General features: G+C 46.2%; 1 protein-coding gene across 1 annotated transcript in view; it reads left to right on the top strand.

The window, feature by feature from the left end:
• The first annotated feature begins 1922 nt into the window (after positions 1-1922).
• The window catches only part of ATP2B2 (ATPase plasma membrane Ca2+ transporting 2), a 459739-nt gene continuing 438641 nt past the window's right edge, over positions 1923-23020 (top strand). The window contains exon 1 of the mRNA XM_045192219.3: positions 1923-2013. The gene's annotated coding sequence lies outside the window, so the exon portion shown is untranslated. The remainder of the gene's footprint in view (positions 2014-23020) is intronic.

Genomic DNA, 23020 nt, shown 5'->3' with positions numbered 1-23020 from the left:
CAGGAAGCTCAGAGAGTCCCAAAGAAGTTGGACCCAAGGAAGCACACACCAAGGCACATCATCATTACATTACCCAAGATAAAAGATAAGGAGAGAATCTTAAAAGCAGCAAGAGAAAATGAGAGATTTCCCTACAAAGGAGTTCCCATAAGACTATCAGCTCACTTCTCAAAAGAAACCTTGCAGGCAAGAAGGGGCTGGAAGGAAGTACTTGAAATCGTGAAAGGCAAGGACCTACATCCAAGATTACTGTATCCAGCAAAGCTTTCATTTAGAATGGAAGGGCAGATAAAGTGCTTCCCAGAGAAGGTCAAGTTAAAGGAGTTCATCATCACCAAGCCCTGATTATATGACATGTTAAAGGGACTTATCTAAGAAAAATAAGATCAAAACTATGAACAGTAAAATGACAACAAACTCACAACTATCAACAACCGAACCTAAAAAAACAAAAACAAAAATGAACTAAGCAAACAACTAGAACAGAATTACAGAAATAGAGATCACATGGAGGGTTATTAGTGGGGAGGTTAAAGGAGGAGAATTGGGGGACAGGTACAGGGAATAAGAAGCATAAATAGTAGGTACAAAATAGACAGGGGGAGGTTAAGAATGGTATAGAAAATGTAGAAACCAAAGAACTTATATATAGGACCCACAGACATGAACTAAGGGGTGTGGGAATGCAGGTGGGAGGGGATGTGTGGGGTGGAGGGGAGTAAAGGGGGAAAAATGGGAAAACTATAGTAGCACAATCAATAAAAATATATTTTAAAAATTAAAAATTTAAAAAAGATTATCAAAAGGGCCACTGCATAATTAAAGTTATTATGTGAGGACTTTTTTGCTTATCTGTGGTGTCAGATACTACAAAAATTATGCAAGGGCCTTTTTTTTTGCTCATAAGTTTTCATTAGTGTTTGTGTATTTAATGTGTGGCCCAAGGCAACTCTTCTTTTTCCAGTGTGGCCCAGAGATGCCATAAGGTTGGACACTCCTGTACTGTCCCCTGGAGTTCCCCAGTATGACCAGGCTGTAGTTCCCTACAGAGTTCAGCTCATGTGATTGATAACAGCCACTCCCTCCCCTACTGGTATTTCCTAGGATAACCTTCCAAATAAATGACTTATGCTTAAGCACTTGCCTCCAGTCTGCTTCTGGGAGAACCATGACATCTTCACACACTATTCCCAGCCTCTCCTGGCTGCCCCCAGCTCAGGGATGAGCCCTCCAGAAGACACATGCTGGTTTAGTCCAGTGGGTTTTGCCTTCCTCGCTTCCCACACTTCCTTTTCTAACTTGTTATACTTCTCCCACAACCACTTTCAGGATTAGGGTCTGGCTGTCAGCTGGGATCTTGCCCATTGGGGCCTTAAACATTGGCCATTATCTGGGTTCCCTCCATTCTGCTCCATCCATCCCAATGGCAGCAATCTCCAGCATCTACTGTGACCCTTGAAGCTGCTTGGATCATGTGGCTGGTGCTATCACAGCTTCAGAGTCAAATCTTCATTCTTTCCTTCCCATGAGTTGAAGGACCTGGCTCAGACTGGAGGACATTTGGTGCCCCAGGCAGAGACAGAACTGCTTGATAAAAAGATCTGAAGTTTAGGAAGCAGACAGGTATGTGTTCAGATTTTAGCACTGCTATGTACAAATTGCTCTACCTTGTGTGAGTTCATCTTTGAGATTCAGCACCTTTATCCTTAAATGATAGGTGGTGGTTATGGCTTGTACTCCCTCTTCCATAGTATAGAGTTGGATAGTGGCTGCCCAGCCAGGGATGGCATTCTCAGCACTCCCCGCCCTTAGGTGACTAGTTCTCACTGATGAAATATGAGTGGAAGGGATGTGTGTCTCTTCCAGGCTAGTGCAGTTAAGAAGCAGATGTATCTTCATTATCTCTTTCAACTTCCTCCTAGATGTGGACTACTCCACAGTCCAAGCCTGGATGTCTGAATCACCATATGGAGGAGAGCTGTGTGCCAACCAGAAACAGCAGTATTGGAGCATGTGAGAAAAATAATATTTGTAAAACTACTAAATTGTTGGGGGTTATTTACAATAGCAGCTGGCAAGACCCTAACCAATATATAATCATATCACAACCTAAGACATAATACAGATAACTGTTGTGTTAGGAGCACTGATTGTGTGCCAAGTGCTGTTTTTGATATACATGGTTTTATTGAATCCTCAAAGCAGCCACATTACCCACATTTTGCAGCTGGGGAAACCCTAGCCCAAAGAGGTAAAATTATATGGCCAAGGTCACACAGCTAGGCAATGCTAGATCTGAGTTCTTAACCATTAGGAGAAACTGCCTCTTATGCGTGCACAGCATCAACATGTTGCCTGCCACAGAGTGAGTGTTTCCTAAATGGGCGTCATCTTTGTTAATTAGGCAGAAGAAAGTTTGGCCGGGGCCTGCTGTCACCTATATGGAACCTTTGTCTAGAGGAGTCAAAGCCCTGCCATTCTGGGCAGGTGAAATAGACAAAGGTGGCCCTTCTGGTGGGGGGCAAAGGGCTAGGCTTTCAGCTTCACTGGAGTCTTCAACCAGGGTCACAACCGAATGCCAACATTTCACTGCTCCCCAGACATCCCCGAGTGGTTCCTCAGCTGGACTGCTGGCTGGTGGGGAGCATGAAAATAAACCCACTGTCCTGGATTTCCTGGGGCAAAAACGTCCCCTGGAAGCCCTTTCCTGGAGTCAGCAGGCCCTCAAGGAACTGGACGAGCAACGTCTCTGCTCCCCTCGAAGAGGCCTCCCCAAGGCCCTCTGGGATGGCTTCTTATCCCTTGCCCTTAGCCCAGCTTCAGGTAGGGCTGTTGCTGGCCAGGAGGGTAATAGATTTCTGTCTCCTTTTTGAGGGCCTTTTGTGTACCTTCAAATCCAGAGCCAAATGCTCCTCCTCAAAAGAAAAGAAAAAATAAAACAAAAGAAGAAGAGGCAGCAGCTGTATTTCCACTTCCTGCATGAAACCTGTGGAGCTGGAAGACCTGGGGGAGAGCTGGCCCAAGGTTTTATTTATATTAATTGTCCACCCCTCTTCCTGGCCCCTCACTTCACAAAATTCCCTTGTGGGACACCAGCAAAGCATCTAATGTGTAGTATATATTGAGGCAAAGGTGTCTGCCCTGTATTTCCTGGCTTGTGATTTATGAGGTGAGGCTGGGCTTGCCTGCCTCCCCCCTTCCTACCCCTGCCTTATCAGGAGATACAGCCTAGAATTCTCTCTGATGGGGGTCTAGGATCGGGCGCCCTGCCATGCCATTCCAGGAAACTACTGTACCTCTGCCTGCCCATTAGAGGCTCCACAAAGCCATGATTACCACTTCATGCATAGGGACACTGAGGCATAGTTAGGTAGATGTGGTGCTAATTAAGGGAGCTTGGGCCAGCGGAAATTGTCTTCACTAGGGTCTAGTGTTTTTCACACCTTTCTACTCATGGAAATCTTCTGGGAAGTGTTTAAAAGTAGTAATTTAGTCATGTTGGGACCCATGGCCACAGAAGAGTTAACTTTAATAGGCATCAGACAGTTGCTCAAGGATTGTATTATAATATACAGAGGCCCCAGCTCCAACCTGAACCTGGACCCCATCTAGAATTTTCAGGAATGGAGCCTGGGTGTTTTGCCTTCAATGAGGTCTGAGAAACTCCCAAATATAAAAACTGAAATGGGCTGTGAAATCCACATTGTCCAGATTTTCCATTTCCTAGATCAAAACATTGAGGCTTGGAGGAAGTTGGAGTCTTGGCAAAAGTAACACATCAAGAGTGGTTGGGTCTTTCTCTGAGGACAGGAGTAGAAGGAATGTGTGGATCCTGGGTGTCTGGAGGAAGTAAGAGTAAGAGCTTCAACCAACTTAGGTGTGGATGGACTTGAGCAGTTGGACCTCTGGGAGGCTGATGCTGGCACCTGTTCCCAGGCATTCTGTCCCCTCGCCATAGCCACAACTTACCCTGTGTGGACATGGTCCCAGTCTGCCTTTCCCCATAACCCACCCCAACAGCCTGTGGGCCCCTGGGACACCTGGTCCCCAGGTCTGCATGCAGACTGCTTTGACAGCGACTGCACTTGTGTGTGTGTGAGTTAAACAGAAAGAGACAATGGAAGGGAAACAATTTATCATTAAACAAAGATGGTGCTTGATTTAGAATTTCCTTTCCTTTCAAGTTTCAGAACTTTTGGTCTAATGCGAACAGGCAGCTGTGACCTGACGGAGGAACACTAGACTCAGAGTCAGATGTGTAAGAGCTTACATCCCAGTTCTGGCGCATGGCCACATGCCCCCTGAAAGCTGTCCACCCTCTACCAGCCCGGGCATCCTTCTCTGTAAAGTGTGGGTCATCAGCTGTCCTGCACAGCTTGTTTGGAGTGTGACATGAAATATATAGGTGAAAGCTCCTGGCACTCTTCAGGTACTGGGTAAATGATTGTTAAATGTGAGCCCGAAGGGGACACACAAACAATTCAGAGTCCTCTCACTTGTCCATGCAGAGATTCGGCACACCATGCACATTCTTTTCTGAGAGCTGTATGTTAGCAGATGTCATTGTTCCTGCAGTGTTTCTGAGAAGAATGAGAGTGTAGCTGAGTAAATATTTTTCATGAAAGATATGTCTTTTGATACTTTTTCTGCCCTCAGACATGTGAAAATGGAGGGAATTAACACAGAAATATCTTCTTGAAGGTTTTTCCCTTAATTTTTACTAAAGTATTACAGACATACAGAAAAGTGCACAAATCTTAAGTGGTAAGCTTCATGGGTGTTGCTAGCTGATAGCATCTATGAAACTAGCACTCAAGTCAAGAAGCTCCTAGTACCAGCATCACAGAAGCCCCTGTTGTGCCCTTTCTAGTCACTTCCTATCCTCGGCTTACATAACGCACTTTCCTGAGTCCTACCTGTCTGCCTTGGAACTTCATAGGAACGGAATCCTAGAGTATGTAATGTTTGTGTCTGGCTTCATTCCTTCAGTGTTACATTGGTGAGATTCATCCATGCTCTTCCAACATATGTACATTTCAGGTGCTCCACATCCTTGAAAACTCCTGTATTGTCTGTCTTTCATTTTGGTGATTCTGCTGGGTGCGTAGAGGGCTTTCACTGTGGTGTTAATTTGCCTTTCCCTATGGTGTTATTTTGCCTTTCCCTGATCAGTAAAAGGTTGAGCCTCCTTACATACACTTATTGGCCATTTGGACATTCTCTTGTTAAAGGTGTGTCTTCAAGTCTTTTGCCCCAGTGGCTAGTGGACTAGCTGTCATCTTACTGATTTGTAGGTGCTCTTTATGTATTCTGGATACTCTTTAGTTTTTTAGTGCCTTTTAAAAGGCCTCCCACTTGTCACCCAGATATTTCACCCTGAGTACGTTGGTTGCTCTGGCATCAATGAAAACCTGTTGAGTACAAGCATCTGATAGACTTATTCTTCCCCAGATTTCAATAACAGCTTAATGCTGCCATGTTCCTCTTCAAAGTTCAGGGTGACTCCTCTGCACATAGAGAAGCTGGAGAAGTCTGTGTCTGGCCTCCTCCCTCCTCCACTTCCCTCTGTGCCTCTGTTTCACTTTTTGGTACCCACTGCCTAGGTTCCATTCCCATGGGCCTTGCTCTCATCTGGGAAAAAAGCCAAAAACAAAAACAAATCCTTTTGAGTTGTCTGGTGACCAGGAGATTCCATTCCCTTTGTTTTTTGGTGGCAGGTGGGAGGGGTGGAGTTTGACCTTAGAAAGTGGCTAGGTCACTTTCCTAGCCACTTGTCACTGTGCCTGGGATTCCACCAGCAAGGCTTTAATCCAAAAATGACAGCAACTAGTTACAACATAAAGGAGTTATTTCAGTATTTTAACAACAGGTTTATGTGCCACAGAACATACCAGCTGGATCTCGGCCACACTCATTGCTAAGCCCTGACCAGGCCTGTGGTGCCAGGCTCATTCACATCTTAGCCTCACCCTTGCCTGGTTCAAGAAGGAACAGCTCCCGGAGACTCCTCTGGCTTACTTCCATCCCATAATACTACCCTTTAGATCCTCAAACCTGATGCCAATCACACATTCCTATTCACAAGTCAACAGCTTCATGGATTCCACTTTGTTAAGCTCCATAATAGAGCATTTGGGAGGCCAGAGAAAGAAAACTGTAATGATAGAATTACAGGCACCATGAGAGGTGATTAAGGGAGATGTTTTCATAGGGGGTCAATTCAGCTAGCTTAAGTGAACCAGCAAAAGGATGAGCTCCATGCTGTTCTTGGATCTTTCCAGAGGGTGGATATACATTATTCTGGACTGCCTAATTTTCCCCAGAGCACAAAACTGAAAGGTCTTGTGGAAGTTATTGCCTTGACATTTTGACTGAGACATTTCCCCTCCAGGTGAGTGACCCAGAGCCTATTTGTGTTGGGCAGAGACCAAAAAATAACATCCCCTGGTTTTAAAGCCATGTCCCCTAAAGCACTTCTTTCTGCACATCCAAGTTCTGAAAAGATATTTTTAAAAGGTTGGGCATCTCCTCTGGGAAAGACATTTTGTTGTCTTGCTTGAGCAAAGAATGTGCTTAAAGCATCCTATTGACCCTGCCAGCCTGAGCAGAAGGAAGATTTCATCTAAGAGGGTCAATATGACAGCAAAACTTGAAGCACTTTTAAACCAGTCATTTTTTAATGAAATACACGCTCACAAGCAAAAATTCAAATAATTCAAAGATCTGAATACTCAGCCTAAATTTTTAGCACTTTGTGCAAGAGCAAGCATGTTACCAGCACTGTTTCCAAGGGTGCACCAGTCAACATAAACTAAGTTATGCTGTGGGAACAAGTAACCCAAAGATCTCTGTGGCTTACAACCACAAGGTTTATTTTTGATTCAAAGTACATGTCCACTAGGGATTGGCTGTGGTTCTTTTTCATGTCCCTTTCACTCTGGGACCCAGGTTGGCCGAGCAGCCTGTATCTGAGATTTTGCTGTCTCATAATAAAAGGAAAACAGAGAACTCAGTGACATCAGACAATGGCTCTTAAGGCTTCTGCCCATAAGGAACACATGTCTTTGGCTAGAGCAAGTCATATGGCCAAGCCAGAGGTCAATATAGAGGGAAAGCAAATATTTTTTAAAAGATTTTATTTATTTATTTTTAGACTGAGGTGAAGGGAGGGAGAGAAACATCAATATGTGGTTGCCTCTCACACGCCCCACACCAGGGTCCCGGCCTGCAACCCAGGCATGTGCCCTGACTGGGAATCGAACCAGCTACCCTTTGGTTCACAGGCCAGCACTCAATCCACTGAGCCACAGCAGACAGGGCAGAAAGCAAATATTTTGATTAATTATATCACCTTCCATCATGGGCAAATATCAGGATGATCTTCTGCTTCTGTAGGCCACTTATTCTCACTACCTGTGGACTCCTATACCCTGTACAGTGCTCTGTCCCAGCACGTCCCAAAGCATGTTCTGCACGATGCTATTTTCCCTGATGTCAGTAAGTGTTGGGAGATGAAAGCATTCCATTATTAAATAAGTTTGGGAAACATTGGGTTACATGGGGGTTTTTACTTCAGGGGCTCTCAGAACCTTTAACAGAAAGTGCATTGTTTGTATTAAAGGAAACAGTGAATGGAGCCCACTGCCTGGTGCTTCTGGGTCAGTGGTCATAACTTTGGCTGCACATTAGAATCAACTGGGGAAGAGTTTAAATATATCCTGATGCCCAAGCCATACCCTATACCAATGACTTAGGCATCTTTTGGATGTGAGTATTTCTTAAAGCTCTACTGGAAATTCCAATGGCAGCCAAGTTTGGGAACCATTTCTAGGGAAGATGATAAATCTGAGGATTTGGTCTTCCACAGGCTTGATCCAGCAGTTAATACTCAGAAGGGGCTAGGTTGATTTGTAGCAGTTTCTTGTGGGAATTGAGCAGACTAGCTGTAGCCAGAATGTTCAGCACAGTCTAGATGAACCAGAGGAATGTAATGACCCCAAGGAACCTGATGACTCCAGGTTCTGATGTTGGCAGAGGCCTCCGACAGTATAAATGGTAGCACTGGCACCCTCTTCTCTGTGGACTTGGCCGTGCCAGAAGCCTGAGTCTCCATCCCTGGTACTCATGCTGGAACATGACTAAATTTATCTCTGAAATCCACACCAAACAGGAACATTTCTGTGGCCTTTGCCCTTAAGAAAACATTAAACTCTTTAACAAAGTCAGTAGTGTCTTTATATGGATCTCCATCTATCCTGTTGGAACCCCCACAACACCATGCATGTTCTCAGACTTACCAGATCATAAAACTTTTCATAAAGGGTGTCTAGGCAATGGTGTTCCATGGACCCCTTCACCCATAAAATCTTGTTCTGTGCTATGTCAGGAGAACTTTCAGACCCACCTAAAGGAGATACTCTTGTATCTCTTGAATCAAGTCCCTTCCTCTTCTGAAGGAGTGATGAAATCCACACCCTCTAGGGGCTGATGTGGGTAATTACATGCCTCTCTGGCTGGAAGGAGCTTTATGCTGAGCCCTGCTATTGCTGGGAACTTCCTGTTGAACAGAAGAGTATTAAGTGTTACAGACACCTTGTCACCCAACTAGGGTGTTCTCCCCATAAATGCAGAAATCCTGAAAGGTCAGTAGAAAAGCAAAAGATGAACCTCTGAAGCATTTTGTGCTCAGTTTTCTCTCATCAGTGGTCTTTAGAAATGAGTCTGGAAAGAGTGAGGCAGGGACTAGTGTAGAAACTGTCAGAAACATATTCTGTATTCTTCCCCTGGCAAGGTGATTGAGTATATAACCACTGCATCCCTCAGTAACTCATGGGGCCAAGACACCACGGTCAGAGTTACCCCCTTACACTTTGACATCCCCCTATCAGCCATTGCATGCACAGTATGATAAGGAAATAATCCGCTCCATTGTCTCCCTAGCCACCCTGAGGTTCCCCAAGTCAGGGCTGGTGCTCACTCACTTCTTCATCCCCATGATCCAGCACTGTGCCTGGCATATGGTAGATGCTCATAAACGTACAACAAAGTGCAAAGACATCTCTTGTCTTAAAGGACCCATAATAATCTCAAGGAAGTTACCCATGTCTGTTTTACACGGTTAAGTTCAGATAGACCCCAGGGAAGCAGGAAGAGCATTTAGCTTCTTTTGATGTCCACGCTGGGGACTATCAGCTCAGGTTTAGAGATTAACAGCTTTACTGAGGAAATGGAAAATTAAGGCCTGTGTTTTGGGTTACGGAATGGAATTGGTTCCCTTTATGACTCTCACTGGAAGAGAGAAACATTTCCATCATCTCAATTTATAAAAAGAAATCTTAAGGCCAAAAAGAGATAAGTGCAGTAATTTCAGAAATCCTCAATTTAGACAGTTTCTTAAATCCCACAAGTCTGAAATTGCTGCACATGAACTTTTCTGCAAGTATTACATTTCCCAGGGCCAGCTGATCCTCAGCGAGCTAATCCAGCAGGTTAAGGGCACTGTAGACTGGGGGCCAGGACTGGAGCAGGAAGGGAAGGCTGAGATCTGAGTGTGGTAGCGACTTTGAATTGCAGGCTAAAAGTCAGAGCTTTATATCCTAGGCTTAGATTTTAATATATATGAGAATTATGTTGGACATTGAAAACACATCTGCTTGTACTTTTCTCCCACTCCCCGTGAGATTCTTCTTTAGCAGGTGTGGCATAAGAAGCTACTCAGAAAGTCAATTTGAGCAGGTAAATGGCATCATAGTGTAGGAAGCCCAGCAACCTGGGTTCCCAAGCATAGCAGCAAATTGTCATCTGTGTCCTGCTCTATCTTCTCACCTTGACCCCTTTAGTGCATACCTGCCTGACTTCCATCTGCCAGCAGCCCTACATCCCTTTCTTGAGGGCTCTCTCTGGTCCCAGATCCACTCTGCCCTCACTGGCAGCAGGCAAGGAATACCAGGGGAATTAACACCTCCTGGAGCAGCCTTGAACTAGTGCTGATGGGGAGGGTGTATAAACTCCCTGCTCCCTCATCTGTAGAGAGCTTGGAGATGCGTGTTCTATGCTATCTCCCAGAGGTCTCCAGCAGTGTTGAGCTCTAGCTGCCCACAGCCACTGTTGATGACACATCCTCTGTGGGCTTCCTTCTCTTCTCTGTCTTACTTCCTGTCCCCTAGCTGTTTCTAGAGTTCACCTCCCAACCACCTGCCCTCTGACCCTTGTCTTAGGCTCTGCTTCTGGGAGAACCCAAACCACAGCTGTCAGTGAGAGCTGTATGACCTTGGACAAGTAGCTTAAACCCTGGGAGTCCCAGCTTCCTCATCTGTGAAATGGGGATATTGTTACCTGAGCCATAGAACAGGAGTCACAAACTGGAGGCGAGGGACTAGATGTCCTATGCAAGCAGGTTTTATCTGGCCTCCAGGTGGTTTTAAAATAATTTACTGTGGAGTCCATGGATTGCATTCCAAAGAAAACATGTAATGTACATATAAGGCATAGAGAATCATGTAATAAACATCTGTAGCACATGTTCTCCCAGCTTATGAAATAGATCAATCCCAACGCTGCTGAGCCCCGGGATGACCCTGCCAAGCATGTCCCCTCTACCCCCAAGAGGTCCCCAGTATGCTGAATTTTATGTTTATCATCCCCACACTTCATCCACAGTTTTACTTTAGATGTAAATGATATATTGTTTAGTTTTACATTTTTATAAACTGAGAAATTTCCAATCAAAATACAGATTTCCAACTCCCTTTAGAAATAATCAGAGGAGGAGAACCAAGATGGTGGCGTAGGTAGACACACTGCGCCTCCTCGCACAACCAGAACTGACAGAAAATCGAATGGCAAGGAAGTCAGACACCAAGTAGATAAAAAAGAAACATACATCCAGACCAGCAGGAGGGGCGGAGACGGGCACCGGGGCAGAGAGGACTCGCGTGGCCGTGGCGGGACCAAGACTGGTGGAGTGTGGGACGAAAGGGGCAGGCAGTCCTACCACTAGCAGACCCTGTGACCCCACATTCGCGCACAGATAAACCGAGAGGGCTGGACTCAGAGTGGCGGAGAACGGGGCAGGCAGAGCAGCAGGTAGCACCCTGCGGCCCCACACTCGCGCACAGATAAACCGGGACAAACGTCAGGGAGCAAAGCAGACCGTGTATCCCAGGGCTCCAGCGCAGGGAAATAAAGCCTCAAACCTCTGATTGAAAATGCCCGTGGGCGTTGGGGCGGCAGCAGGAGAGACTCCCAGCCTCACAGGAGAGGTCGTTGGAGAGACCCACAGGGGCCTAGAGTATGCACAAGCCCACCCACTCAGGAACCAGCACCAGATGGGCCCAATTTGATTGTGAGTAGCAGAGGCAGTGCCTGAACTCCGGTGGAGAGTGCAGTGGGCGCCATTGCTCCCTCTCGGCCCCTCCCCCACATATAGCGTCACAGCACAGCGTCACAGCGCAGTGACCAGCATTACCCAGCCCCAGGGAACACCTAAGGCTCCACCCCTTTAAGTAACAGATGCACCAAGACAAAAAAAAAAAAAAAAACGGCCCAAATGATAGGACACTTCAAAGCTCCAGAAAAAATACCACTAAGCGAGGAAGAGATAGCCAACCTATCGGATGCACAGTTCAAAACACTGGTTATTAAGACGTTCATAGAATTGGTTGAATTTGTTTGAAAACTAGATGAAAAAATGAAGGCTATGCCAAGAGAAACAAAGGAAAATGTACAGGGAACCAATAGTGATGCGAAGGAAACTGGAACTCAAATCAATGGTGTGGACCAGAAGGAAGAAAGAAACATCCAACCAGAAAAGAATGAAGAAACAAGAATTCAGAAAAATGAGGAGAGGCTTAGGAACCTCCAGGACATCTTGAAATGTTCCAACATCCGAATTATAGGGGTGCCAGAAGGAGAAGAGGAAGAACAAAAAATTGAAAACTTATTTGAACAAATAATGAAGGAGAACTTCCCCAGTCTGGCAAAGGAAATAGACTTCCAGGAAGTCCAGGAAGCTCAGAGAGTCCCAAAGAAGCTGGACCCAAGGAGGAACACACCAAGGCACATCATAATCACATTAGCCAAGATTAAGCAGAAGGAGAGAATCTTAGAAGCAGCAAGAGAAAAGGACACAGTTACCTACAAAGGAGTTCCCATAAGACTGTCAGCTGATTTCTCAAAAGAGACCCTACAGGCAAGAAGGGGCTGGAAAGAAGTATTTCAAGTGATGAAAGGCAAGGACCTACATCCAAGATTACTGTATCCAGCAACGCTATCATTTAGAATGGAAAGGCAGATAAAATGCTTCTCAGATAAGGTCAAGTTAAAGGAGTTCATCATCACTAAGCCCTTCTTATATGAAATGTTAAAGGGAGTTACCTAAGAAAAAGAAGATAAAAAATATGAACAGTAAAAGTGACAGCAAACTCACAGTTATTAACAACCACACCTAAAACCAAAACAAAAGCAAACTAAGCAAACAACTAGAACAGAAATGGAACCACAGAAATGGAGATCACATGGAGGGTTATCAATAGGGGATTGGGAGGGGGAGAGGGGGTGAAAGGTACAGAGAATAAATAGCATAAATGATAAGTGGAAAATAGACAGGAGGAGGGTAAGAATAGTGTAGGAAATGTAGAAGCCAAAGAACTTATAAGTATGACCCATGGACATGAACTATAGGGGGGGAATGTGGGAGGGAGGGGGTGGGCAGGGTGGAGTTGAGTGAAGGGTCAGAAATGGGACAACTGTAATAGCATAATCAATAAATATATCAAAAAAAAAGAAATAATCAGAGGAGCTAACCAAGCTGGACTCACATTTTCACATGTGAGCAATAGCCAGTGCTTAGTCGTTGGGGACCTAGTAGATGGGGCCAGGATCCCCATGTGCCTTTGGCTGCATCTTCCCTTCATGTTACTTGCCTCTGGTTCCCTGAAAACATCTGAGCTGGGAGATTCTCATTGAAAGAACCTTTCCAGTGAGATAACCCATGGGAGCTCTTTACAAAGAGCCTGGCACAGAATTGCTGCTAAATGAAATGATTATTATCATTGTCAATATCAGTGAAATCCTAGGAGGCAGCCAGCTTCAGTACTTTTTGTGTTGAGGCTGATGAAGTGACATGATGAGGGCAAGGCCACTCAGGTGGACAAAGGTGGAATCAGGACTCCACCCAGCTGGTTTAGGCCAGAGCATCTGCAAATCTACTGGGTCCCAGCTATAGTGGGGGCAGGTAGTCTACCCTGACCTCCCTCAGGCCTCACGTGGGCATCAGCTGAGTTCTGCCAAGGCCACCCCCAGCCTAGGCCCACCTGCCTCTTACATAGCCCCCTCTTTCAAACCAGAGGCTGGGGAAGGTGGGGAGAACTTTGGTCAAACAATTCCCATCTCAGATTCCCAGATGAGAGAGAAAGAGATGCGCCAGAGTTCCACCTCCCACAGCAGATCCGCCATCTCGCCAGGCACGGAGGTGGACATTGGGCCCTATGAATCATTGCCAACGGATGGAGCTTTGTTTTCCTTGCTGAGTGCCCAGACCAGGGGCCGGCTGGAGAGAGGGCTCTTTCCTGAGGGGCTGGACTTTCCCACAGGAACAAAGTAGGGCTTGTTAGCTGAGCATGAATCTTGGCGTGGGGTGGCCTGGGCCAGGCTCAGTGCTGCCAGGCGGCAGCTCAGCGATATCAGGCAAATTCCGCCTTCCGCACAGCTGGGGCTGACAGCAGGAAGCCCCAGGGAGGCTCCGAACAAAGGCAGAAAAATGGGCCACGTTTATTCATTCACTGACCAGCCTGGGCCTGGCTGGCCCATGGGGCCTTGTCTCCATGGTGATGGGCAGCCTTTGGGGCTCTGGGTTGGCTCCTCCGTGACCACTGCCTCTCAGCTCCTGTACACCCTGACACATAGCCACACAGCACACTGTGGCTGCCTTGGTACAGTTTTGCTCCATGGTGTCTGGGGGAACATGGGCTAAGCCACTGAAGAATCAAGGGCTCATAAGCGGCCAGGAGGGAGCCTGTGTTGCGTTCTGAAAGCCAGACACATGGCCAGTCTTGGGTGAGTGGAATGAAGGTGATGGGTGCAAGTCCATACACTAGCTAAGCACCTATTGTGTGCTGGGCCAGGGGAGTGCACATCAAGCCAATTCAGCTTGTCCTTTCCAGTCTCATTCTAAGGCAGAATGCAAAAATAGAGGTCTGTTCAAGCCCAGTGAGCAAGTCACTCCTGTCTGGGGGAAGGAGTATCAAGTAGGGAGGCTTCCTGGAAGAGTTGGCATTGACATTGGGTCTTGAGGGATGCAAAGGAGTTTGCCAAGTAGGGAGGGAAAGGGCATTCCAGGCAGAATAAACAGCTTGAGCAAAGGTCCTGAGGCCTTAAAATATGTGGTATGATAAAGAGTAATTGAAAGTTTCTATTCAATTACAAGAGTGAAAGGGGATGTACCTGGAACGAGGCAGTAACGGGAGTGCGATGACCATGTGATACAACTAGAGAAGCAGGGCCTTCTGCTCTCCAGTCATGGCCCAGAATAGGCCTCCGTGACTTACTTTAAGCTGTGAATTTCTGGGGGAGACACAAGTTAATGTATGTCCAATGCTTTGCAGTTTACAGAGCCCTTTCCTGTATCCATGATATCTTATTTAGTACTATAAACACCTTACAGAAGGAAACCTACAGAGGAGAAGACTGAGGCCCAGGGAGGTGCTGGGAGTCCCTGGGCCAGGAAGTAGGCTGGCTGGACTAGGATGCAGAAGCCTGAGTCTGACATTTATACTCTGCCCACTCTTCTTCACCTCCCTCTCCAGGAGGTCAGGAAGGCACATATCCCAGGAGAGGTGTTTAGAGCCCAGTAATGTCAGTGCCACCTAAAATAAACCTCAGGTGCTCTGAGATCTTGAGAAAGGGCTGGGACCCTGACGGATGAGCAAACGATCATGATCACCCCCTGGTTGGTACTCTGAAGTTCTATAATGACTGAAAATGGTCCTTTCCAGCATCATTCCCAGCTGGTACCAGCAAGAGCTAGAAACCCCTGGGCAGGGATAGGTCTAAATCCTAGAACAACTTGGAATCTGGAATACAGGAGACATGTCAGAGCCTGGGAACAGGGACAGGAGAGGCCATCAGTGATTATGACCAGAAAATACCTCTTGTCTCTGACAGGCCCATTCCCTGTCTTTGGTCCTGGGTCTCTGAGTTGAGCCAGTGGTGTGAGTCTGCAGGGGTTAACTTGAGACCCAATGGCTATCAGAAGAGGAAGTGCCATGAGACGCTGGTTCACTGCCAGGTTGTCATGGCATGGCATCATTTAATCTTCAAATCACCCCTGAGGTAGAATTGTGGTCTCCATTTTATAGGTCAAGGTGCTGAGTCTCAAAGGCAGTGGCTCACCTGAGTCACATGGCTGTGCTGCAGATCTGAGCACCAGAACCCATGCTCTTTATCTGGAAAAAAAATGAGAAGAAAAAAAAGCAGGGAAGAAAAAAGGAAGAAGGGAGGAAGGAAGAAAGAAAGAAAAAAAAGGGTACGAGAGGTGAGCACAAAAAGCCTCCTGCACATTGGCCTCTTCTTTTGGCTTGGACTAAAGAAGTAATGAAAATAAAGATATCTTACAATTATTTAGGACAAAAATGGCAAGTATATAACATAGGAGAGGGTGCCCTCCAATCTTGGGCTCATGGCAGATGTAGTTAAGTGATCACAGCACTCTTCTGACTTGGCTTGGCCTCAGCTTCAGAATCCTCCTCAACACAGTGATCAGGCAGACAAGAGAGCATGCATCTGTTACCCCTGGTCACTCATTCTGTGTTCTCTGAAGAGCTTGCTCACATAGGGCAGATGTAACTATCTTCACTTTACAGACAAGGAGCCTGAGGCCCAGAGTGACCTCCTCTGCAGCACACAGCAACTTTATAACAGAGTTAAGGATGACAACTGAGGGATCTTGACTCTTACTCTATTCAGGACCAGTTTAGAAGTCCAATGCAATCAAGGTGGCATTTGAGTATATTTCTCTTTGATCCCTTTTTCTCCCCACTGGCAACCCACCCAGTTCCATTTTCCACTGCTGCAGCCAGGAAATGAGTCCTCTGGTGTCATGGAGATAGGAGGCATCACTAAATCTAGCCATCCCCTGAAGTGCCCAGCCTCACAGGCTTCCAGGGGCATGCGTGAATGCTGCTGCAGCAAATTTGCTCTGACGGCAATGACAAGGAGAGGCAAGAGACGTTTGTACAGATCTTCTGGGCCAGAAGTAGCTGCTAGGGGAGGCTCTCCAGGCTGGCAGGCCAGGGCACCTTGAGAATAATGAGGGCAGCCTAAGGGGTGAGTTCATGATCCCCCAACTGACTGATGATTCTGGATGCGGGCATGGATATCCCAGGCTCCCTGACCTTGCACATTGGTTTGGCTGCTGAAATGAATGAAGTCTCATTCATAGAGCCAAGTCCCTGCTATGTATTTTACTCTCTGGTTTTACTTCGACCTTCTTCTGCATCTTCACACTCAGTGGGTGCCAGCTATCTACCACTTACCTTCCTGGATCCATGCCCATGGCCTGCTCCCAGGTGACTGTGTTTTTCTACTCATCTGCTGGGAAATCTTCTTCTTGGTGTCTGCCTTGCAACTAGGTGGAAAATGTCTCATCTGCCCCTATTCCACCTGCCAGGCTTGCCTTCTTCCCCATTACCTGCTGATAGGTACTTCCCAGACATACCTGTCCTGCTCTGGTTTGTTGGCATGGCAAGGCTTTCAACTCCCTTCTCTCCTGGGTACTATTAGTCTTCCAGATACAAGTTCACCTAAACCTTTCTTGATCTAGCTGTGTCCCAGAAATTGCCACATTTGCTGTAACAAATACCTGTATTGACTGCCAGGCAAAGTGATGAGTACTTGTGCACTCACCTGTCTCGGGCACTGGAGGGTATCTTTTTTTTTTTTTTTACAAGCAGTCTCCATTGAGCAAGTCTGCTTATAATTTCATGGACTTGGCTCACCACCTCCTTCCTCCACCTCAGCAATCAGGCTAATGACACAAGCCATTATTTACTGAGCACCTGCTCTATGCCAGGCACGGTGCTAGGGGCTTTGCCTACATGGGATCATGGAATCTTTGTGATGTTCTTGCAAGGGAGGTAGCATGCTCCCCAGTTTTGAAGATGAGGAAACTGAGCTTCAAGGATGAAGGTCACTTTGCCCCAGATCACCCAGCCTGTAAGTGGCAGAGCTGTGTCTAGAAGTCAGGATTGTCTTGCTCCAGAGACCACGCCCACCCTGGCCCACTGCCTTTCCAGCCCAGGAGGGAGCTTAAGGACATCGACCATCCAGAATGCTTGGAACATTGTTGGAATACAGAAAGAATCATTCAGGTCCTGTCCCCAAAGAATAGATACCATATTTGGGGAAACAAAACAACTCATATTGCCAGCCAATATTTATTGACATTTAATATCAAGAAAAATGACAAAGAGATTTGACTTCACCTGCCAATGCCAATCACTGGTGATGTCCACATGAGTACTATGTGGGGTAGGCCTCTAAGGCGGCGGTGGACCCAGTGGGAAAAGTTCAACAATCAATTATTAATATCTATTTGGGGCATAGGAGTGGGTGGTAGAGGTACATGTGCCACAAAGTTCATTTCTGTTTCTACACAGTAGTAAACATGGGAATTTTTATTAAGTTCCTAAATAATCCTATCCCATAAGTGTGGAAGGCTTTACAGTTCTCAGCCTCCTGGCTTTCCCTGCATGAGCTCTTCCTTAGCCCGTTGCAGGTGAATCCTTTGACCAGAGCTGGGCATTGTACGGGTGTGTGCTGTCCCCATGTGGCCAAGGTGAGTATTGCATTAATGTTGGAAGGGCCTCTGTTCCCTGAGCTGCTTGAGCTGCATTGTGTGGTACTCAAGGAGATTCAGATACTGAAAAACCAATGCAGGGTCCAGAGGGGCTGCATCTCCGAGCCAAGAGCCGCTTGTTGGCATGCTCAATCAGCTAATAGTTCTCCCAGTGAGCAGTGTGGATCTCCCATGACCTTACTGCCATCCCCAAATTTGGGAGAAGTAACTGACATGTACTGGGCACACACCTGCTAACATTCTTACCTGGTCTGTATTATTTGATCATCACACTGGCCTGCCAGGTAGTTGGCATGATGGCTTGGAGAGGTCAAAGCTACACAGCAAATTGAGGACAGGAAAACTCCCTGGAAGAATTCCAGAGTATGGCAAAGAAGATACCAGCCTTTCTCTGATGGGCTTTAGGACTGTAGCTCTGGAAGGCTGGCAAGGAGTCAGGGAAGTTTGAAAAAGCCTCAATACTCATATGCACACCTTAATCCCTTCAGTTTTCACTGAGGCACCACCAGTGGCTGTCCACCCAACCCCTTCCACATCCTGCCAGCCCCTGCTCTGTGACCCAGGGGAAAGTTACTTGATCTCTCTGAGCCCTGTCTCAATGTTTCAAATGAGGATAATGTCCTTGTTTTTAGGGCTTTCATATAAATAATTGACTGAATATAAATAGAGCATGGTGTCAGGCAGAGAGTACATGCTCAGAAATTACTCCCTCAAGACTACAGAATCCACAAGGGCAGGGATTATATCTGCTGTGCTCACTCCTATAACCCCAGCACATCTGGATGGGTCAGTTCTCAAAGAAGAGCAAAGTCAGAGGGAGCAGTGGGGTCTTTGCAACTGGATACCTGAGTCCAAGTCCTGGCACTGACTCTTGGTCTAGGTGGCCTGGACAAGATATGTAACCTAAGGCTCAGTATTCTCATCTATAGGATAGGGATAACTATCTGCTCTATATGATGATGCAGATGAATAAGGGAATGTGAATAAAGCACCTGATATGTAGCTAATATGCAAATAAATGCTGGCTAGCAGTCAGATGACTTTAAAATGGGGGTTCATTATTAGTTGTTGGTGCTGTGAGGAGTAACAGTCACCTGCAGCTCTAATCTGACCTCATCTGAATTCATGTGTTGGGTAGAAGAAGGGCAGTGATGGAATGCCCTCCTAGTCCCCAGAAACTACCTCCAGCACAAGGTCACTGAGCCCTCAGTAATGATGGCTCAGTAATGATGGCATTCCCAGTGAAGGGGAATAGGCTATAGACTTGCATTCTCCCCACCCTGGGGAGCTCTGCCTGACCTGGGATGGGGGGCTCAGGGCTGGCACACAGCGAGGGGCTCTTTCCTCTTCTTAAACATATCAAACTGGTCTTAGCACACATTAGTGCCACAGTCAGAGGTGGCCTTAAAGTTAGGAAGATAAAGTGGCACAAGTGTGGTGAGCTCTCAGGAGCCTCAGACTTCAACATGCAGAGGACTCACCTGCGGATCTTGCCGGAGTGCAGATTCTGACCCAGTGGGTCTGGGGCAGAGGCCAGGAGGCTGAGATTCTGCATTTCTAAGAAGCTTTCAGGTCACCCCAATGCTGTTGGTTCAAGGCTATACTTTGAGTATCGAGTTTTAAGGAAAAGCAGGCTAATTCACTTCACGGGTATGCTGTAGGGTGAATTGCAGCAGACCTGGAATTGGCCTGAGCTGTTTTGCTGAAGTAAGAGCTGTACCTGCATGGCACTAACCCCTGGTGAAGGCACAAAGGGTACTGACTTGTGACCATGGGTCTGCCCAGGAGTTTCAGAGTGCCTTCAAATGTCAGCTTGTCATCATTTGTTGATATAATGAGATCAGCAATCTGCCTCTGGTCTCAGTGAGCCCATCAGAGAGCTCTGCTGTGGGGCAGGTTGCACAGAGTATGACTGTGTGACCAGCATGTTTTGAGAAGCCCTGTTCTAGACTCCAGCTTGAGCTTCCTGGTTCTAATATCTCAGGTGTATGCTTTAGTGGTCCCTAAACTGAAAGAAAAAGCACATCTGATGTAGCCATGCCATGTCAGTGTGACAACTGGAGTTCTCCCTGACCTCTTGGGGTCGGTCCCATGCTATGAGGCAACCTTTAGCTGTGATGAATATCCTCACCTTAATGCTGTTACTTTCTTCATTTTTTCAGCTTTGTGATCGACAAATGAAAATTGTGTATATTTAAGGTGTAAACATAATATTTTTATATGTAAAACATTGTGTGAAATGTGAAATAATTACCACAATCAAGCTAATTAACATATCCATCACCTCACATAGTTACAGTGTGTGTGTGTGTGTGTGTGTGTGTGATGAGAATGTTTGAGATCTACTATCTCAGGAAATGTCAAGTATACAATATGTTTAACTACAGTCATCATACTGTGCATTAGGTTATGCTGTTACTGCTTTGCATCTTTTTCTTTAAAAAATCTTAGATGGGTAAGCATTGCCATTTAGGGTCCTGGGGGTTTTTGTTGTTTTTTTTTGTTTTTGTCTTGCAATGGAGCCCAGTTTAACTGCCACCGTTAGTGTAATAGGCATGTCCATACTGCCTCCTGTGGCGGGGCCACGGTGCTCAGCTTGGTGGACAGACGGTTAAAGCTCTACTCTGCTCTCCCAGGACAGCGGTGGTTTTTGACATTGACTATACATTGGTATCCACTGGGAAGCTTTAAAATTACTGGGCCTGGCCCCATCCCCAGAGATTGTGATATAATTATGGTTGGGGTATGACCTTGACATTGGGTTTTTTTTAAAGCTCTGCAAGTGGTTCTAATATGAATCACTCACCTAGACCATGCAGCAATAATATTATTAGAAGTGCTGAGTGTGGGTTGAGAATGAACTAGGCCACCACTGATGGTGAGGGTTGTGAGAGAAAGGGGTCTTTACAAAGTCTTGTCCCAGGGGTGCAGTTGGTGTTAAATTTCCTACCCGTGATGGTTAATTTTATGTCAACTTGATTGGATTAAGGGGTGTCCAGAGGAAACATTTTTCTGGGTGCATCTATGAGGGTGTTTCTGGAAGAGATTAGCATTTGAATCAGTAGACTAAGTAAGTTAAATTTCCATCCCCAATGTGAATGGGCAGCATCCAATCTGTTGAGGTCCTGAAGGGAACAGCTTGAGTTGGGACATCTCATTTAATCTCATTTTCTCCTGCCCTTTGACTGGGATTTGTACCATCAGCTCTCCTGGTTTTTAGGCTTTTGGACTTGGACTAAATTATGCCACCAGCTCTCCTGGATCTCCAGCTTATAGAGGGCAAATGGCATATCATAGGACTTCTCAGCCTCCATATTTGAGCCAATTTCTCATAGTGTATTCATTCTCTCTTTCTCCATGTCTTCCTCTCCCTCTTCCCCTCTGTCTCTCTGTCTCTCTCTGTCTCTCTGTCTCTCTCATTATCTACCTATCTATCCAAGTTTTGTTTTTCTTTTGAATCCTGACTAATACACCACCCAAGGTAGAGACCAATGTGGAAGTCTTACATTTTTTTAGGCACTAGTGGCATTCCAAATGAGGGGACAAGGAGAGAAGATAATGCTGAAACCAAAAGGAAGGCTGCCATATGCAAGAATTTCTGACCTCATCACACCTGGATGAGGGGACGCTTGGGGACAGGAGACCATTTTTTTAATGCCTCTCATAACATGCACCAGGGGTAAAACCCTATGCAGACACGTGATGGTTTATTTTGAGATTTGGGTCTCTCTCCCAGTATCTGCAGTAGGTCAGCTTCTCTGCCCCTCTGCACAGCTCTGGGTTACAGAAGTTGTGTATTTATTATTGACCTTGAGTGGGGCCTTTTCTCTCGCCAACCTGTATTGTGATTCTTGCTTCATGGGGTTGGCATCAGGACTCTGCTACCTTGTATCGCTCTGTCGCCAGGGCCTCACAACTGCACCTGCATTCACAGCCAATTAGCTGCACAGTGACAAACCCCAGAAGGAACTGGCTTTAGCCAGACCAGAACCAAAGACAATTTCCCCTTCTGAAGGCGAGGCATAATCTTGGGGTGACTTTGGGTAGTTCATTTCATTTCTATGGGGCTAGGTTTTCTCACCTACACTATGGGCAGGGCAGGTACCAATGGTGTCTAGAATCAAATACACACAGGACTCAAGTCAGCAACGAGGGTGATCAGGTGATGATACAGTCAGATCTGAGGCTGGAAATCACAGAAGGCGATCAGGGAGACAGCCCTGTTCAGCTCCAAGGCTCCATGTGTCAGTCTCTGCATTCCTGGTGGTATGAGGCCTCAGCCAGGAGTGGAAAGCACCTGTCTTTTAATACTCATAAAGGGACTGGGAGGAGACTTCTTTCACCTGGCCAGTTTGCTGGGCACTCTCAGCTCCTCTCAGCCTCTGGCAGGCTCGGCGCTCTCCAGGGTCCTGACCTGGGCCTGGGCCTGGCTTTGGTTCTCTGTCCTGGATGCTGGCTCCTCAGTCACGGTTCCTGATGGCAGGATCCAGGGCTGAAGGGCAGTTTTGCCACATCACCCTGGGGCACATCTAGAAATTTATTTTTCCTGTATATACAACCAATTTTTAAAAAATTGCTTTTACCTTTCCCTGCCAGTGTTTAAAATGGCATATCAAACAAATGATTTCAACAGAGGTCTGGAACTTTTTTGGTTTTTATTCTTTGATTGCATTTGTCCATCAAGTCACATATTCCCCTCTCTTATCTCTCTTTTCTCCTTCTCTCCTTTATTTCTTTTTCCCTTTCTCCTCTCTCTTTTTCTCTCCCTTCTACCTCTCTTCTCAGACTGAGTTTCTTCTTTTTCCAGGGGGGCAAGGAAGCACATTCTAATCTTCTTCAAAAAATGATTGTCATTGACTTCACTTTACTTACAGTTTGAATTTAAACTTGAATAATCCTGAAGTTCTTCAGACTAGAAAACCCTTAATTTTCCATAAGCTGCCATGTTGCTAGAACATTTTCTTTCCATTTGGGGATGACTTGACCCTACTTTCTACCCCAGACTCAAATCAAAGTGGAGGAACTCGGTTGCAACATCCATTCATTCAACAAATATGTACTGAACCCTTGCTATGAGCCTGGTATTGCTCCAAATGCAGGAAGTGCAACCTTGAAAAAGACAGAGATATATCCCTGCCCTCGGGGAGCTGACATACTCATGGGGGA

This window comes from Desmodus rotundus, chromosome 8, assembly GCF_022682495.2.
Source record: "Desmodus rotundus isolate HL8 chromosome 8, HLdesRot8A.1, whole genome shotgun sequence".
Lineage (NCBI taxonomy): Eukaryota > Metazoa > Chordata > Mammalia > Chiroptera > Phyllostomidae > Desmodus > Desmodus rotundus.
The sequence above is the reverse complement of the archived record's forward strand: the minus strand, read 5'-3'. Positions and strand labels throughout refer to the sequence as shown.